This window comes from Echiichthys vipera (assembly GCF_963691815.1).
Source record: "Echiichthys vipera genome assembly, chromosome: 19".
In the NCBI taxonomy this organism is placed as follows: Eukaryota; Metazoa; Chordata; class Actinopteri; order Perciformes; family Trachinidae; genus Echiichthys; species Echiichthys vipera.
In genome coordinates this window covers 26,832,324-26,849,109 of record NC_139844.1, presented here as the reverse complement: position 1 = coordinate 26,849,109, position 16,786 = coordinate 26,832,324, and the positions used below count along the sequence as shown (strand labels likewise).

General features: G+C 48.9%; 1 protein-coding gene across 2 annotated transcripts in view; it reads right to left on the bottom strand.

The window, feature by feature from the left end:
- The window catches only part of LOC310961786 (forkhead box protein N3-like), a 75,102-nt gene extending 59,171 nt beyond the window's left edge, over nt 1-15,931 (bottom strand). For both annotated transcript variants that reach the window (XR_014593639.1, XM_083934016.1), the window contains exon 1: nt 15,549-15,931. The gene's annotated coding sequence lies outside the window, so the exon portion shown is untranslated. The remainder of the gene's footprint in view (nt 1-15,548) is intronic.
- Nucleotides 15,932-16,786: the final 855 nt, after the last annotated feature.

Below are 16,786 nucleotides of genomic sequence, written 5' to 3'. Positions count from 1 at the left end.
TGCAGCTAAAGTTGTTCTCGTTCTTTTATACACAGAACTTACGATGAATCAGCTTTGAGCTCTGAGCTACTGAGTGTGCAGCCAGTGCATCTCAGGCCGCCGGTCATGTGTAGACAGCTTTAAAGGGTACACTACTACTCAAACACACTCGAACACTCTCTCCCTCGCAGCGTCTTTAAAATGGAGCGAGGGGAGCGATGACTATAGTAGACGTTAAGGGAACACAGGGACACTGGGCGACCACTGCTCAATGTGGCACGGACGGCCACGTAGAGCGGGGTAGGCAGAGGTAACCAGCCATGAGAAGCTACTGACAGACTCTCCTGTTATCTGCTGCAAAGAACGGTAGTCTGCAGGAGCTTCAGGAGTCACCAGAAGCATATTTACCATCTGGCCTTCTGAGGGATTCAGCAGAATCAAACTTTCAAATACAAGCATACAGATACGAGCACATGTTGAACACATGCATGTTCTGTGTCTGCGTGGGTTTTCTCCGGGTTCTCCGGTTTCCTCCCACAGTCCAAAGACGTGCAGGTGTTCGGTTCATTGATGACTCTAAATCACCCGTAGGTGTGAATGGTTGTCTGTCTCTGTTCGTCTCTATGTGTCCTGTGATAGACTGGCGTCCTGTCCAGGGTGGACCCCGCCTCACGCCCGATGTCAGCTGGGATCGGCTCCAGCCCCCCCCCCCCCCCCCCCCCCCGACCCCAATAGGGACAAGCGGTTGAAGATGAATGAATGAATGAATGAATATGTGTATTGTCAGAAGTATGGCCACATAATCTCTACTGTGTGCAGGAGAAATAATTTAGTGTGCAGTTGCTCTTTAAGTTAATCCTATCAGTAACTGTCTCTAAGGGGGCGTGTCTCTGAACAGTCATGTTCTGAAGCATACAAATGTACTCGCCGGGCTGCTGGAGGATTACATTTGAATTCCTCACTGCACAGGTTTTCTGTTTTGGCCTCATCTCAACCTTCAAAACGCCACTTCACTGCTGCTCGCTCGAGCCCCTGCGTGTGAGCAAGTTTCAGATGAACACGTACTTTCTACATTCTGCACACACAATAGCACTGAAAACGGGTAAGGAAACATATAACATGGAAAATGTGGATTACTTATGTACTAGTGGCAGTCATGGCGAGACTCATAAAAAACGTTTACTGGCAGGTTTCCTTTTTTCCCCCAGTTTAACGGCCCCTGAGCACCCCGGGTGATTTCAGTCTCTGCTCCTGAGAGAACTGAACCAGAGCATGCAGGCTGGACCATATATGGACCCAATGTAAAAAAAATGTCTATTGTATATATTTTTCTGTATTGTTCCTATTGCAATGTCGAAAAACCAGCAGCCAAACTATGATACAGCAATATTTACATCATTTGACGATCGCTTTAAGTCTTAATCCTTACGCGTTCTGCTCATTTCTCAAGGTCTTAACATGAAAATCATTCAGTCGTTTTCATTTGTCAGGTATTTGATTCACACAGGAGTGCCGTGTGATGATTTCATACAGCCTATTTAGTTACTGAATCAGAAGAAAACATGCTAGGGTGATATATATCGTCATAGAGATATGACGTAACCTACTCTGTATATCAGGAGGAAGGACTTTCTCCCAGCCCTAAAGGCCTGGACAGCAAACATTAGATTATTATGTTTTTATTTGTTTTTATTTTTATTATTTTATTGTGTGATTCTTAATCCTTTTGTACTGTGTCTTGCTTTTACTTTTTGTATGGACCTTGAGTCTGAAATAAAGCTCATCTCTCTATCTATCCATCTCTCCATCTCTCTATCTATCTCTCTATCTATCTATCTATCTATCTTAAGGCGCACCCACACTGTACTTCCGCACCGGGCCAAAACAGGTTTTTCGGGTCAAGCCTAGTGCGTTTGACCAGTGTGAGTGCAACCACTCCGCGCATAACTGCGGCCAGCTGGCCGTCCACGGCCCGTTTGGGAGAGGTGGGCTTTAGTAAAGCACGTTTGCACATGTACGAATACAAGCGTGCGCACGTGTACGAGCACGAGGCCTACGGCGGTTCTGAGGTCATTTCCTGTGCGCCTGTTGGGACATAGAAAAAAGAAGGCGGGACCATGCGCGGACATTTAACAACAACAACAATGGCGGTGAAAGGTTCACGTTGGTGTGATGCGGAGGTGGAGTGTTTACTGCAGATTTGGTCGATGAAAAGATTCAAAAACAGTCGACAAGACGCACAAAAACTTAGAGGTCTACGGAAAGATCTGGAAACAAAGCCACGCATCGCCATGACGTCATCAATGCGTGTGACGTGTTACGGCGTGATGACGTATAGGCAGCAAGAAGCATTCTCCGAGGCCCAGGTAGTGTGAGTACAAACGGGGCTGGAGGGGGGGACAAGGACCCTAAAGCACGGGGCGCGTTGCGGAAGGACAGTGTGAGTGCGCCCTAAAACAAAGTTCTCCCCTTTCCCCTTCAGAACCGTGTTCTTGCAAAGGTGGAAAAGCCTGTGACACACAACCAGACGCCACATACTTGTGATTTTAAGGTGTGCTCAAATGTACTCAAATAAAGAATCCATCATTAAACACATAACCCTGAAGGGAGCGTGGTCTCTTTTCTGTTGTTTAGTGATGGTTTGGGGCTCTGCTTTGCCGGATCAAAGAGTTTTTTAGAGGCTCCGGTTTGCTCCGAGATGGGAGCGATCCATCGCAGAGGAGGCACGCGTACACGTTTCAGCGGTGACAGCGTTAATGGCAGACCGTAATATAACGCAACCACAACTCTCTTTACAGACGTCTTACAATAATGCTGCCTTCACGTGCTGTGGGAAAGATGGTGCTTTCCACTTGAGGACTGGAAATTACCAGTGCGTTGTGTTCAAGTGCGTTTGTTGTCGTAGTTAAATGAAACATGGCGGACGCACAGATCCTGACCTGTTACTTGGGAAAACCATTTGAAACTAAGGGCGCACTCACACTGTCCGACGTCCCGCGCCCCGGGCTTTAGGGTCCTTGTCCCCCCCTCCAGGCCCGTTTGTACTCACACTACCTGGGCCTCGGCGAATGCTTCTTGCTGCCTATACGTCATCACGCCGTAACACGTCACACGCATTGATGACGTCATCGCGATGCGTCGCTTTGTTTACAAAAGTGTGCGGCCTTTTGGCCACATAATGGAAAGCAGCGCAGAAAACATGGTAACATTTCTGACTTTGTGGTTTTTCTGACCAAATCTGCAGTAAACACTCCACCTCCGCATCACACCAACGTGAACCTTTCGCCGCCATTGTTTGAAATGACCGCGCATGGTCCCTCCTTCTTTTTTCTATGCCCCAACAGGCGCACAGGAAATTACCTCAGAACCGCCGTAGGCCTCGTGCTCGTGCTCGTACATGTGCGCACGTTCTTGCTCCTACACGTGCAAACGTGCTTTACAAAAGCCCACCTCTCCCAAACGGGCAGTGGCCGGCAACCGTACCGCTCCTATGCGCTGTATGGTTGCACTCACACTGGTCAAACGAACTAGAATTTACCCGTGAAACGTGCTTGGGCACGGTACGGATGGACAGTGTGAGTGCGCCCTTATTCATCAGCTACAGTGAGAAGATACAAACAGTAAATAATAGGCTATAGCAATTGGGGTTCAGTGTCTTGCCCAAGGACACTTCGACATGTGGACCGGGGGAGGTGGGGGGAAGAAAGAGTGGGGAGCTGGGCTGTCCAGAGGAGAGGCCTTCTGGGAAATGTAGTAAAACACAGGCTGAGTGAAAGTGGATACAATCAAACTGCGAATGACAACTTTTTTCACAAAGTACCGGAATGCCTTGGACATCCCAGCCTGATGATTAACAACAGCGTAGGAGGGTGGAATTTTCCTCTGAGGCAGGGCGTTCCACTCTTTTACCAAACGGCAAAGGGAAACTCCAGTGTTCACACTTGCGCACGCACTCTCGCATTCTTGCACAGATGCACACATAAAAACAGCCGACGAAAGCCACGCACGTCGTTAGCGGGCATCCACGCATACACGCACTTGTTCTCTCCTCCTTCCCCTTTTTGCTCTTTTACAGCGGTTTCCTGCGCACGCTGTCTACCTCTCATGGTACATTCAGAGCATGAACACCCGGAGTCAGCAAGTCTGGACACAGCTGCTGAATATTCAGCCCTTCTCTCCCTCTTTCTCTCACCATCTCTGTCTTCTCCCACCTTAAACTCTCCTTCTTTCCCTCCTCTCCCGCTCCGATCTACTCCTAGTTCAATTTGTGCCCGCCTCCCCCTGTAGCTCTCTGCAGCTCTGCCGCTCTGCTCTCCGCGCTCCACTTTCATTAAGGGGCTCTCCTCTGATAGCCCTTCATATAACACTTAATCATCATAACAATAAGAGCACTCTCTCTCCGACGAATCACCTCGAGGGGCCGGTCCTAAAAGGTCCGCCGCTAACTGATGTCATTAACTGCCAGGGCTCCTGATTGGCAGGAGCGGCGCGGTAGAACCCGCCCCAGGTGTTTGACGGAGGGCTCAGTGGGAGCACGCAGGTCGGACAGGCCAAGGACATTCCTCTTGTGGAGAAGAGCGGAGAAAACGCACACACACACACACGCACGCACGCACACACAAGCGCTGGCGTGTACGCAGGCACAAAGGCTCTTGCCGGGAAGCAGAAGACCAGGCGTGTTTGGTTTTGCAGTCAAGAGAGAGATGAATAAGACGAGTGAATAAGGGGGAGGGAGGTTTGAATCACAGTATTTTACATGAATGGATCTTCAGGGAAATGACTGCTCCGTCGCTTTGCTGCTCTCTATTTTACAGCTGGATTTGACAACAGGGTTGATGTGTGTGTGTGTGGGTGTGTGTGTGTGTCTGTGTGTGTGTGTGTGTCTCTGTGTGTGTGTGTGTGTGCGTGTGTGTGGGGGGCATTTTGGCTGATTGACTCTATGCTGCTATCAAGCTGTTGAAATCACAGTGTGCCATATTATGTTGTTGTGGGTGTGTGTGCATAGATGAACAGTGACGGCGGCTTCACACGGACATATACACACACATACACACACACACACACACACACACACACACACACACACACACACACACACACACACACACACACACACACACACACACACACACACACACACACACACACACACACACACACACACACACACACACACACACACACACACACACACACACACACACACACACACACACCAAACCACAGTGAAATCACAGCTGTTCTCAGCTGCTATGCGGCAGTCGCACCATCGTCTCAGATAACACACACATACGCACACACGCATACGAGTGTGAGACGGGGACAGCAACACCACACTTGGCAGGGTCAGAAGGTCACAGGGGTATTGTTACAAAGTTGCCTAGCAACACACACACCGCACATAAAAAGGGCCAGTGTGATCTCCTATGCGCCCCCTGACCAGATCTGAATGCAGTTATGATGAATATGGCGATGATTGTTTTGCACCTGTCTCTCAACGCGGAGAAGTGTCTTCGATGTGCTGCTGCTTCGTTACAGAACACAATGAATCTTGCACCGTTGTGAGCACTTCACACTGAAACCAGAGGGTACAGTTAGCAGCAGACTCATGCTTATAGACGTGTTTCAGGTCACACCAGGTCACATTCTCAATTCCAAATGATTTCTCTGTGCTTTTCCAATATTGTCACTTGAGGCTTGCCATACCCCCGTACTCCTGCAACCCTGTACAGAAAGCTCCCAGGACGACATTAGCAAACGCAGAATACAGTAACGGGAAAGTGACATTGAATACTACTTACAAAAATGTGTTTCATCAGGACCGCAGGTAGCTGGGCCCATCTGTGCGCTGAATTCTTTATAGGTTATCACAGGAACAAGGCTCCTGTCCTCTCTACCTCGATCCCTTTGTGCTCAGTGGTGCTTCAAAACATAAACAGTCAGTTGACGCAGGGGCTACTAAAGCAGAGGGCTCCAGCAAAACGCCTAAGCAGGCTCAAATTTAGCTGCAACGCAACGTCATCCTGCAAAGGCGCTGCCGTGGCCAATCAGGCAGACGCTAACACGAGGCCCTGGCAGATGGCTTTGTAACGTGAACTGAGTATTTCCACGGCTGACCTTGCGTTGTCGTGACGAAAGATGAAATAATTGCTGCCATGAGAACTTTCCAGAGTTGTAAAGTCCTGCCTGCGAGTGTTAAAAACTGTTATGAGACGTTACTCCAACCAAATTTCATGTTTCACTGGTACCTTGAAGGTCATATTGAAAAATGAAATGGGATTTCCACGTCTTTTTGATTATAAAGCAGGTCAGGGTGCTACATAACTGCTGAGAAAGCATTAGCATTTGCTTAAAGCACAGAGAAACGCACACAGCCCGTATTCAGACACTGTGTCTTTAACAGAGTGGTCACTACTATACCATATATTCACCAGCTGAAACGACGGTGCGGAGACGCCAAGAGCACAGACGTGGAAGACCTGCAAGCTCTGACCAATCAGAGCAGACTGGGCTTTTTCAGGAGGGACGGTGTGTGTGTGTGTGGGGGGGGGGGGGGGGGGGGGTGCTCACAGAAACAGGCGCTAAGACGAAGCGTTGCATACCGAGGCTGAATACAGATAAAGAAAGAAAATATGTGTTTTTTTGAAAATTAACGGATGTAAACATGTTGTATTAGAAAACCAAAATTCAAGTTTGACCCTAAAAATTAGCATGATGTATTCCCTTTTTCCCGGCTGGGGCCCTTCTGTGTGGAGTGTGCATGTTGTCCCCGTGTCTGCGTGGGTTTTCTCCGGGTTCTCCGGTTTCCTCCCACAGTCCAAAGACGTGCAGGTGTTCGGTTCATTGATGACTCTAAATCACCCGTAGGTGTGAATGGTTGTCTGTCTCTGTTCGTCTCTATGTGTCCTGTGATAGACTGGCGTCCTGTCCAGGGTGGACCCCGCCTAACGTCCGATGTCAGCTGGGATCGGCCCCCCCACGACCCCGACAGGGACAAGAGGCTGAAGATGAATGAATGAATGTCCCCTTTAAACAACACGCCCCAGACCAATGCACCTTTAAACGGCTGAATCCAAGTTGATACTAAATGTTACTAATGAAAAATGAACATGGACCTGCAGAACGTGCAGCAGCTCGTGAGGCTGCTGTCTGCTTAAAGAAGGGACACTTGATCCAGAGTGTCCAAATTAGTTTACACGCCACGGGGAGGTCATCCTGAGAAAACTGGGGATGTTTCGAGACGCTCCTCAGGATCGGTATCAAACCCGATCCGGACGCAAACACATTAAAAACAAAGTAGATCAAAAACTGACCCTTCCTTTCATGACCTTCACTGTGTTGTGTCCGTCTCAGCTGCACCGAGTGCTGCAGCGCTGCCCTCCTTACCGACAGCCGGGCTCAGCTCTGTGAGAACTTCACTGCGTACGAGAGTGGAAATTAGAGCGTGCGTATTATAAAAGATAACTCGGACGCATCGGTGATTGACTCTGTTCTGACACCTGGGTTGGCGAAACAGCTCCCACGGAAACACATCTGTCATCTCTCTTTCTTATCAGCAAAGAGCCGCGTACAGAACATTCAGTCGGAAGCTGTCTCTCTGAAAGTTACCGGAGGATGTCGACACGCTGGAATCCCACTGTGCAGCTGTACTTATTTTGCTATATTCAAACATTATTTCCCTGGTCGATGGGTTCAAAGACTTTTTCTGTTATCTGTGACAACGCAAGTGCAGTCACTTTGACATTTTCTCATACGTGAGCACGCACTAAAACAAACGAGGGGCCTCCTGGAGACTCAGTGATTATATTATCGTTAAAACAGTAGAAATAATGAAGCTCGCTGCTTCGGCATTACTCAAAACAAAGTGCTGCCTGCTCTAAATCTATCATGAAATCAATAAAAGATGTTGTAAAAACTTAGCCAAAGCAGTGGACTGTGTGTTTTTTTACCTTCCGTCCTCGCTTTGGTTAGTGAAGTCACATGTCAGCCCCTCTGTCTGCTCCGTCTTTGCCGTCTCTTTCCACCGCGCGCAGTGGAACAAAGCGGAGATGGCAGAGAAACTTATCTTTAAATAAAAACTGCACAGTGTTGTGGAATAATTTGGTAAACTGTCACAGAGAGCGAATCCTATCTCAGAGAATGCCAGTCACACACACACACACGCACACACACACACACACACACACACAAACACACACACACACACACACACACACACACACACACACACACACACACACACACACACAGGGACTTTGGTGTTTACATCATATGGGAAGGTATTTTTTCCCCTCACCCTGCCAGGGAACAGGCCCACGCACGGACACACAGACGCTGACTAAGGCCCTAAGACTGCTGGGGGGTGGGGGGTGAACGTGTGCATGTGTGCGTGTGCGTGTGTGTGTGTGTACTTGTGTGCATTTGTATATAATCACTGCACTTGTGTATCTATGTCCAACTGTTACTGGTTAAAGCGAAGCTCGGACATAATTTGGACTCTATGATTTGTGCTGTTGTGGTCTGAAAAGTGTGCGGTTTTGGTACTGTGTATATTTACGCATGTGTGTGTACGTTTGTGCAGTTGGGTTGAACTGTATCATCCTGTTCAGTGTTAAGCTCTTGTGGCCGTTGTGTGGTTAGTTAGTGGAACGCACAGTGGACTGTTTGTCATTTGGTCTTAGCGGGGTCGAGCTAATGCTAATCAGGTTATTAGGAAAATCTGCATATTTTCTGTGCGTGCGCGTGTGTGTGTGTGTGTGTGTGTGTGTATTTATACCACTTGTGTGCATGCTCAGCTCATAAACTGTTAAGTCACTGTGTGGTGTGATTTCCCTTTCGGCTTTGGGGTATGAGGTTAGAGAGAGAAACAGTGGGAGAGGACGGCACAAAGACAAAGTGTGTTTGTGCGTCTCTCTGTGTGTGTGTGTGTGTGCATTGAGGTCTGTTAAAAGCTCCCAGCTCTCCCATCCAACGTTAGATGGCTGTTGTTCAGAGCTTCAACCGCAACGCTTGGAGAACACAACAGGCGGCCCATTCAACCCGAGACACAAATAGAGCACTCTTCCTCTGTGCTTAAAACCCCAACGCTCAAACGGCGAGCTAAAAACAGATTTATTTTTGTGTGTGTGTGTGTGTGTGTGTGTGTGGAGAGCTGAAGGAGGCCAACCACCGAACCGTTCCTCTTTCTCCATGACGCTGTGTTTTTCTTCTGCTAAAAAAAGAACCTGCACGTACAGTATCTGCGGAGACGACCCGGCATCGTCTCTCTCTCTCTTCTTTCATTCACTGCCTGCCTGCGATTGTTGGCGAGTCTCGGGATGAGGATCCACAAAGGTCAGACGGTCGCGGACGGAGGGCGAAGGGGCGATGGAGTTACCGGTTGCGAGACGCTGGGATATTCATTTCAAATAGAAGCGACTCTCAGGGGGGCATCAACAGGCTGCAACAATGTGCGTGTGTGTGTGTGTGTGTGTGTGTTGCACAGGCATCTTTAAACGCCTTATGCTGCTAAGAACGACACATACAGCACAATTAAGTATTAGCTGTGAAGTCTTTCCACTTTAAAGGGGAGGAAGAGGGGGAAAGAGGAGGAGGAGTGAACGCATTATATAAATCAGATGGTTCCTGAGGTCATTTTTGTCCACACACACACACACGATTATACATGCCAACACACACACACACACACATACACACACACACACACACACACACACACACACACAGTGTATGGCCGCATCCACTTATGACATCACTGTAGCTAGCCAGAAAGACAGGAGAGTCAGAGAGAGCCAAGCTGACGTCATCCCGTACACTCAATGTCATTTACGTAATCACAGGGTCCGACGCCTGCAGGACAGGCATGCTGTGTGTGTGTTTTCGTGATCGCATGCAGGGCAAGAACACATAATTGCAATCTCATGTGTGAGGGGAGACATAAAATGAGGCATGCTGATGACATCATTAACGGGGGGGCTGGGGGGGGGGGGCTGGCGTGAGCGTGGCGGCTGTGACACGGCGAGAGTGTTTGGGCAGAAGAGCAGGAGACAGAGCGCTGCAAACTAGAGTTATGCAACACGAATCCAACTCAACGGACTAGAAAGGGCTTTTTTTTGGTGCCTTTTCTCTGTGTGTACAGTGCATACACAGAGCGGGCATGTGTGTGTGTGTGTGTGTGTGTGTGTGTGTGTGTGTGTGTGTGTGTCTTAAGTGACTTTTCTCTAGCACTTTTACTTGAGGCGAAGAGTGCATTAAAAACACTCAAGCATACTGCTGAAATGCACACTGAAATCTACACACACACACACACACACACACACACACACACACACACACACACACACAGGCATATTCATACACACTCACTCCCCCCCCCCCACTTATAAACAAAGCTTCCTAAGGACAGGAAATCCTTCCACCCACGTTCCTGTGTTGCTTGGCAACCAGAGCAGCGTCACCGTGTGCATGCCTCCGCCGCTGAAAACAACACACACGAAGACAGAGACGCGCACACACACACACACACACACACACACTGCAACTCTTTGAACTCTCTGCTCCTTTAAAAGCACCCGAAGAAGGCACCAGATAGCTGAGCCAAAGCCGAGCAGGCTGATACTCGCCACAGCTGCCCTCCGATTCGTCAGCTTATGGATCTAAACCAAACATGACATCAACCCTTGTAAACATAAAACACCCCCCCCCCCCCCATTTCTAAAATCTATTTTTACACACGCTGACGTCTTTCCGTGCGTGATCGCACGCGAGTGTGACTCTGTATACGTCCGTGTGTGTGTGTTTATGCACGCGCACTGTGCCACCGTGTGAGGATGCGACCGGCAGTAGCTCAGCACGACTAAGTAGAGAGGTTAATTGAGCAGAGGTGCCCATCACTGTGGACAATGAGTCCATTTCAAATCAGCAGGAGGCCTATTGAAGACAATTATAACCTGGGAGATACAGAGGAGCGTTATTCTTCCACGCCATTTTAGCCACTTAGGCAGGGCCGTGTATCCGCCGCGGACTCAAACCGTGCTTGTTTTCACACATGAGCAGTAAGTGAAAGGCAAAGGGTCACCTCCCAAAAACTTTAAACGAATGAACTAATGACTGTGTGACTGTGTGGAACCATTTCTTTTTAAAAAGTCCATGAAGTTTATCCCGTGCAGCGTGATCCGGACTGTTCTACAGTGAAACAATGGTGGATCCATACTTTCTATCAAAGTTTGTGCAGAGTTTTGGCGCCCGTCCACTCCAAGACCGATAACTGTAACAGTGACTATCATCTTAAAGTGGTTACACCTTCCACACCCCAGCGATGACGTCAGTGACAGTGGCAGATAAGATCACTTTCAGAGCGATTTGACAAAGTCGATGAAAATCCATCCAATCCCAATTTACAGCGCGTCACGTTCAACAAGGTAGACGACTTTGTGGGGAGACGTTACCATTGAAACTCTTGGAACGGAGCGTTGGGTTCTGCTAATTCTCTTGCTCCGACACAGCCGGAGCATGCAACACATGCTTGGCACCATTGTTTACAGAACTTTATCGCTCGTTGTTGTGGACGCTCGCATCATTAACGTCATAGTTATCACTCTTGGTGCCTTTGAACCAGCATATTTATTTGATCGTTGGGGGAAAACCCTCGCCTCGTGAGACCATCCTGATCTTGCGAGCTCCATTGTATTTACATACAGATCAGAGTGGTGATGTGCCGCAGAGAAGCGACCGGACGAACCTGCGTTGGTTTTGAGGCGGATTTAAGTGACGAAGCGAGAAGCGACTGTTGAGTGTAAACAACATGGAGGCTTCCGCGGATGAGATGAGCAGCTATGGAGCGAGCCGCTCTAACTCTTTGTTCTCTGGATCCTTCTGTTGAATATGGACCGGGCTCCTGAAATTGGGCCTTTGATCCGTAAATTCACGTTACACACAAAGGGAAAATCTCCTTTACCCACATGTTGTTTCCTTTCTGAGCTTTGCCTCCACGCTGTTAGCACGTCACACGCTTCAGTCATCTGATTGGTTGGTTTGGCCCGTATGTTGGTGATAGGCAGATGATTTATCCAATCAGAAACCAGGATTTTCAACCCTTCTCAAAAGATCTCCAAATGAGAGACCCAGATGGTTTTGCTGAGCAAATGCGAATCAATCGTTTTGGCGGAGTCAGGTTAGAAAAACACTAAGTTAACGACGACCTGCAAACACAGCTTTTATGTCGTGATTATCAGGTTCAACTATTCACTGCTATCTTAGACTCCAAGTTTGACCGTGGCAGATTAACAAGCGTAACCCAAGTTTCCTGTTGCTCTACAGAGTTTTGCAAACTGTTCAAGGAGAATTCAAAGTTGTGCACTTCTTTACTAATAACCTCCTTGTGGTTCAAATAGTGCCGGTGAAAGGCGAGACGAAAGAAAAGTCACTTTATAGAACCTTCACCTGTTTCCATTGGTCAGGTGACCCTTGCCCTTGGAGGTCATAGCAGTGGGGCTGTAGTCAAGCAAAGGAAATCTTGGTCGACTGAATACTGCTGGACACACAGACGGGCAGGTCCGTCCTCTCTCCCTACTTCAGCCTTCCCAACCTCCCAACTACTTTACTTTGTCGGGGCAAAGAACTCTACCTTGTGCCGACATTACTTCGAGAATATTCCATATCATAGCGACCAGACTCTGCGCCGTCTCAGCTGAAAAACATGCCTCATAAAAACAAACGCATATCCACCAACCAATCAAACCAACCACCCAGCATGCTCCCCAAACATTATTGGGTGCTGTCAAAAAGGGTTTTTCTGTTAATGATAAAAAAAGACGGGGATGAAAGTACAAGATTAGCGGTTCTATTATTATCTATTATTTTGGAGCGATCTTTAGCCAAGTTTTCATTGACTGAAAGATGAATGGTGACTTACTGAAGTTGCTTTAATAATCTTTATCTATGGGGGGGGGGGGGTGTCGGGCGGTTGGACTATGCCTTTAATTAGTTTAACTATATTTAGTGTGCATGGATCCAGTGGGACTCAAACCCTTGGCAATGGTAGTGGCCGCACCATGACGTACTGAGACAGAAGTGCCTCTTGCTATGGATGCACAGTGGCTACAGCTCACGGTGCTACATGACAACAGAACGCATGAACTCTTTAACAGTGAGGTGCCTAAGAACACCGTAAACACCGTAAACACCGTACCTTCTGTGTCCTCTTATTACCGCGTAACCATGCTACAAGTCCATCAGAACTATGCAATAAAAAAGTTTTTGGATCCCTTCTGCTGATACGGTGCTCTTCTGGTGTGTTTACCTTTGAGAACGGCCCGTACCTCTGCAGTACACTTCTTTCTGACTGTGCGTTTTCGACAGCCTGCCATATGGCTCACGGGCCACAGCTGACCGGAGCACAGCAGCGGGTTACAGTGGAGCTCCAGGCCCGGCTAATACAATCAGAAATATTAAAAAGAGCCATTTTGGAGTATTTACGCTGAATAAATCATGCGCTGGCGTCTGTGCTTTTATTCCAAACAGACCATTCAACTCATTGGCACATGAATTATAGATCCATTATGGACTGTTTTAGCTGCGTCGGGCGAATCAGGCTAACAACTGTTGTTTCTGAGGGGCACTAACCCGCCGAGCCGTCCATACCAATTATCTGTGTCTTGGGTGGAGTCTGGATTCAATATTCAATTTACACAATTCGGTCTCACGCCACAGCTCCCGCGTGAAAAGCCACCGGTGTCAAAAGAGCCGTGACGGACAAAAACAGTGTGAGAAACTCGACCGTCTCCGAAGTGAAAAAGAAGCGGGGGCCAACTGAACGTCACGCCGCAGGGGTGTCCATTGAGAGACAGCGAGAGGTGGAGGGGTGAGAACTCCATTGAGCGCAGCCATGGGGGGTCAATATGTGAATGAACGTTTGGCACGGAGGTGAATTATGAATGAGCAGCACTCCGAGCACTCCTGGAGAGAGCGTGTCAGCCCCCGTCTCCTCCACTCCGTCTCCTCCGGCTTTCTTTCCATCTCTCCTCCTCCTCCTCCTCCTCCTCCTCCTCCTCCTCCTGTCCTAAAATCTCCATCATCCCTTCCCTTCCTCCCCGTCTCTGTTGCATCCCTCGCTACTGGATTAATCTTCTCATCTGCTTTATTCTCAGTCATCTGATAGCTCTTCCTCCCTCCAGCCTCCCCCTTAACTCTCCTCCACCTCCCGTCTCCAGACCGGGGGACGGGGACGGGGACGGGCTGGGGGGGACGGGGGGACCGGGGGGGACGTAGACGCACATGCCTTCTGTGTGAGGAGACGACAGAACATTCTTTCCCTGAACATACATATTTACACAGCCTCGGATGGGCACACACACACACACACACACAAACACAAACACACAGTAGCAAAAGATAATATAAAAGCAAACAGTCCTGCACGTGCAAAGGCAGACGCGTGCATTGAGTGAGCCGCTCTCAGGCACTGACATACACACATTTCTCCCAGCTGTTCTGCTGGCCACAGAGCTTGTGTGTGTGTGTGTGTGTGTGTGTGTGCGTGTGTGTGTGTGTGTGTGTATTCGTCTGTGTGTAATCCAATGTGCTGCTGCTCAGCCTGTGCCACGCTTTCTCCTCTGTTGCTGTGCGTCTGATCAGATCTGCCTCCCCTCAACCTGTTTGCCGTATATGGCACACACACACACACACACACACACACACACACACACACACACACGTGCACACACACACACACACACATACATATATCCACACGCAGGAGAAGCTGCTACTACCAAGCCTCATTCAGTGTCAACCAGGAAAACAGAAGATTCATTCTGTGGTGCTTTTGCAACCTCCAACCAAAGACTGTGCGTTACCTGCTGCACTGAAAACTCTGCTCACACACACACACACACACACACACACACACACACACACACACACACACACACACACACACACACACACACACAGAAGCAAAAGGGGGTAAAATGGATTCTCAAAAGAAAGTATTATCCCCTTTTTCCTCTCGCTCAACTTTGAGTAGTCTACCTCAGACGTGTGTGTGTGTGTGTGTGTGTGTGTGTGTGTGTGTGTGTGTGTGTGTGTGTGTGTGTGTGTGTGTGTGTTGGAATGAGATCACGCAGTTCCCCAAAAAGTATCCACTCCTTTTGATCCCTTCACTCCAGTTTACAGCGGTCAGCTCAGCTCGCTTACACACTTTGGCCCCCCTCCCTTAGCTTGTGGAAAAACAACCCTAAATACTCACACACACACACACACACACACACACACATTTATATATAGGCGCACACACACACACACACACATTTGCCCGTCCCTCACACACACACACACACCTCCACTCTTCCCTTTAAGTGCAGACTAGAGCCATGCAGCACATGTCAACACCCCGCGCGCACGCACGCACGCACGCACGCACGCACGCACGCACACACACACACACACACACACACACACACACACACACACACACACACACACACACACACACACACACACACACACACACACACACACACACACACACACACACACACACACACACACACACAGCCCCATAAAGTCACCTTAGGATCCTTCTGTGTTCCAGACGAGCCCCTTCTTCTCAGTCCTCCTCTCCTCTGTCAGACTTCTCTCTATCCTCCTCTCCTTCCTTCCTTCCGTGCTGTCCGTCCGTCCTTCCTCTCTCTCTCTCTCTCTCTCTCTCTCTCTCTTTCTCTTCTCTCTCTCTCTCTCTTCGTCTCGGTGCTCGGTCAGTTCCCAGCGTTTCTCCCGAGCCCCTCCATATCCGCCCCGCCAGTCGTTTCTGCCGCCGAGCGAGAGCGTATACCTTCACACACACTCTCACACACACTCACACACACGCGTACACACACACACTGAGTTCCTATAGTCTCTCTGTTTATCCCTCTCCGCGCTCTCTCTCTCTCTCTCTCTCCTCTTAGCTCGGCGTGTGTGTGTCAGTGTGTGTTCGTGTATGCTTGTGTGTGTGTGTGTGTGTGTGTGTGTTGCTGTGCTCTGCCTTGCCCCGCCAGCAGCACAGGACTTCCCCCGGTGCCCGCCCCGGGTCCGAGCGCCGGTCTGCTTCACTGAAAGAATGCCGCTGTGTACGGAAGGTAAAGCCGAAGATCGTCTATGGTTCGGACAGGACGCGTCACACTCTTCTGTTGTGACACTTTGCATCTTTATTTATTATTATTTTTTAATTTTTTCCCCATGCAATGTCTAACCATAATAATGAATAATACATAAAATCAAATAGGTGAATGTAAGCTGGTTGTTTTAGATAGAGAATAAAAAGAAATAACACTTGCAGACTTGCAGAATTAAAGTTGATTTTGGACCGATATGGATCTTTAGGGTCGATGTCGACGCCGATACGAACCGCCGACTTTCTTGAGCCGATGTTTGGAGCCGTTGCTACTTTTGCTCCCTCAATTTGCATCATAAGAAAATACACAATGATGACAACAAAAGCGACTTCTTCATCTTCATCTTCATCTTCAACCGCTTATCCCGGGATCGGGGTCGCGGGGGGCTGGAGCCGATCCCAGCTGACACCGGGCGTGAGGCGGGGTCCACCCTGGACAGGACGCCAGTCTATCACAGGACACATAGAGACGAACAGAGACAGACAACCATTCACACCTACGGGTGATTTAGAGTCATCAATGAACCGAACACCTGCACGTCTTTGGACTGTGGGAGGAAACCGGAGAACCCGGAGAAAACCCACGCAGACACGGGGACAACATGCAAACTCCCACATGGACATGGACACATGAGAACATTCACAGGCTGATGA